The sequence below is a fragment of the Bidens hawaiensis genome, unplaced genomic scaffold (genome assembly GCF_021521415.1).
Source record: "Bidens hawaiensis isolate Kalapana, Puna unplaced genomic scaffold, B.hawaiensis_p1.1 tig00035213_1, whole genome shotgun sequence".
Taxonomy (NCBI): Eukaryota; Viridiplantae; Streptophyta; class Magnoliopsida; order Asterales; family Asteraceae; genus Bidens; species Bidens hawaiensis.
In genome coordinates, this window is record NW_027505360.1 from 64,690 (window position 1) to 68,127 (window position 3,438).

The 3,438-nt window shown below is 40.8% G+C and overlaps 1 pseudogene; it reads right to left on the bottom strand.

Annotated features, from left to right (window-relative positions):
* Positions 1-356: 356 nt before the first annotated feature.
* On the bottom strand, positions 357-1,821 carry LOC143612692 (fasciclin-like arabinogalactan protein 4 pseudogene; annotated as a pseudogene).
* Positions 1,822-3,438: the final 1,617 nt, after the last annotated feature.

The following is a 3,438-nucleotide window of genomic DNA, read 5'->3' on the forward strand; positions in this document are numbered from 1 at the left end:
ACTAATTCAATTTCTGGTACCGCACCTGAAAACATATTCCGACTGTTTTGGTTTTCGGGTTTATCTGGTCCCACGCCTGAAGCATTGTACAACAACGCTACTGTTGGAGCAAAAAACATGTGATTCGTCGTAGCCATATACTTCCAAACGTATATAATCATATAGATTACCTATCGGATCGAATTATGCTAGACTAATCATCTTGATTCGATTCAAACATAGCAAAACACACTCAAAGTTTCAAGATTTGCAAGATATAACTTCTTATTTGTACTTTGTACAATGTCAAACTTTCTAGCAACAATTCAAGAAACACCACTCAAGTTTCACCCAAAAAAACTGTCTTAAAAATGCATGTTTCAATCTAGGAGATTTCAACTTCAACTTTATTTAATAACTTGCAGAAAAAAGAGATAACTAACTCTTTACAACATGAACCTAAATGTTGAAACAAAGAAAGAAAAACCAAAGGCAACACAAAATGAGGGGCGGAAAATGGTTGTGTTTTCGCAAATGCTTCCTTTTAAACCTTTTTCCATCAAGAATTTATAGACTAAATCATATATAAGTTACGCCAAAATCGATACAAGCTCATACACATACATACAACAATAACAATCCTATACACAAAACACCGAAATTAACACCCCGTACCGTTGCCAGTGAGTGCAATTCATCTCTAGCCGCCGGTGGCGTTGACGGCCCATACACTTCGGGTGGAAGATCCACAGGCGGTGACGTAATCGGTGACAGCGCACTGGGCGGAGAGCTAGCAAGAATCGCATTCTTCCCAAATATTTCTTTCGGTAACAAAACCTTAGAAACCCCAAAAATTGCCACCGGGTTCTGATCGAACACGGTTTGTGTCACCGAAGCTTGAACAATGCCGGAGTTAATAGCGACCGAGCCGTTAACCCTAGAAATGTTTAAAGTAAAGCTTCCGGCGCCTTTCTCCTCGGTAGCTAGCGTTGGTTGAACCGGGTTCACAATCGATTGAAGCGACCCGAGCGGGTAATACGAATGCAGGACGTGAAACTTTAAAACGTCGGCTTTTTTATCCGCGGACAAAGATTGAAAGTTAGCCGTTGCCGGTAGATCAGCGAACGCGTCGTCCGTGGGTACGAAGAGTGTAATCCCGGCACCACGTTCGTAGGATTCGAACTCGTCAACAACCCCAGATGCAGCGAGTATTGAACCCACAACGTTGAAATTATGGCCGTCAATTAAAGCTTTAGTAATGTTTAACCCTAACGGCGGACGACTCTCGGACGCTAGTAGATCGAGTCCGAATGGTACGATTAGGGAGCTGACTGTGTATATGCTGACGTTGTACGGAAGGGTTTTGATAAGTGAGATTACGGATGCGGTGTTGGGTGGCTGGGAGTATGCCGCCGGGGATCTGACGGTGGTGGTGTTGGTTTGGGCGTCGTGGGTGACGTTGACGTAGCCGAAGTTGTTGGTGGCTCGGCCGGTGGTTTGGAAGAGAGTGGTGATGAGTTTGCCGGATGGTGGGAAGCGATGGAGGTCGGTGGGGGATAGGTATTGGAGTAAGACGTGGTAGCGGATGACGTCAGCGATGGTGAATGATGACGGGGAGGGGTGGGAGGATCTGAGGATGGCGTTGGGGACGGCGAGGAGGGTGAGGGAGGTGCGGTGGGAGATGTCGGTGGCGACGGTGGTGGTGGAGAGGAGGGCGGAGAAGTCGGAGAGATCTGGGTATGGGGAGAGGAGGTGGGTGATGTTGACGGCGGTGGTGGTGGAGGTGGTGGTGTGGACGAATAAGTAGAGGGTGATGGTGAGGGTAAAATGGGAAATGGTCATGCTTATTACGGTGGAAGAGGGTGGACTGGAGTGGTGGTGGTGAGAGTGATGGTGATGGTGATGGTGATGGTGATGGGATGTGGAAAGCATATACATTCGGAAGTAAAACTAAACAAATCGGACATCAAGTGCATATGCTTTTATGTATTGTTTTGTTTAGTCCCTTGACTTAAATATTGGTTATATTTTAGACCTTTGTCTTTGCACCATGTTGAAAGAAATTTAGGGGTGTTAATACGGAACCCGAAGCATATTACTATTAGCTATTTGTCAATAATAACCTCAACTAACAATTTAACTACGGCCAATCCCAACTTTCAATTTTATTACTAATAACAATCTCAGACTAACAAATCATTAACTCTGTTTATTTCAGATGATGTGACAGTTACTTTACTGATGGTCGCTAACTTGTTCCGTTAAATGGGTGTAAAAGTCCATGATACCTGTCACACCTCAACCTATGGCGGAAATGTGGGGCATGAGCTAGGGATGAGCATTTTTTCCCGAATACCCGTACCCGTACCTGTTCAGTACCCGTACTTGTACCCGTACCTGTACCCATACATGTCTATTGGGTATGGGTATGGGTACCTAGATTTACTGATTATAGGTACGGGTACTTTCAGGTATAGGTACAAGTACGGGTATTACGGGTACCAGTACCCATTTAGAATATATAGGGTTTTTTATTAGGTTTCCAGCATTCATAACTTAACTTTCAAGCGTGATTTTCAAAACATAGTATATATATATTAGTTGAATAACTTCATTCTCAATATATGTGTGTTTTCATATATTGTGTATTCGTATATATTTTATTTCATGTATGTGTAATTGTGTATATCATTAAATAACATGCATTAGTTTTCTCTCTCGTTTTTCTATAAAAATTAAGGAAGCAATAACAAAGAAAAGGAAAAGAGAATGGATTTTGATATTGTGGTTGATTTGTTTCATTTTTAGTTTTGGTATTATGTTTTGGTGGTGGTATTATGGTTCTCGTTATGGTATTACGGTTTTGGCATCATAGATAATTGATTGTCGATATCGTACCCGTTACCTAATTTAGTGGATATTTAAAAAAAAAAGAACAGAGAGGTACCAAAGTGAGTACCGTACCCAACGTACCTGTACCCATACCCGTACCATATAATTTGGGTACGGGTATGGGTACCAAGATTTACTGATTTAAGGTACAGGTACGGACGGTCCCGATCTTATCCCTAGCATGAGCTTATTGCTCACAGCTCTCAAGGTACTAGCATGCAAAATTTAGAATTATAATATCTATTATTCCAATTTAAATAATCCAACAATTTTCAAATTTCAATATGCATACTCCATAAATAACATAAATAAAAACAAAATATAATTCAAGTTCTTGTTTCTTCTCTCTAGCATGCAATCATAAGCTTCTTCAAACAAATTTGGAAATCATATTACACGATGACCTGTATATGCCTTAAAAATACAATAATTTAGTCAACACTAGGTTGAGTGAGTAAAACACCAGATTTTGTGAATATATAATAATAAATAAAATTGCAAAATGTGTCAAGTGAGATAAACAATTTAATCAATGAGCAAATAAATAAGTTGTCGATAAGAGCGATG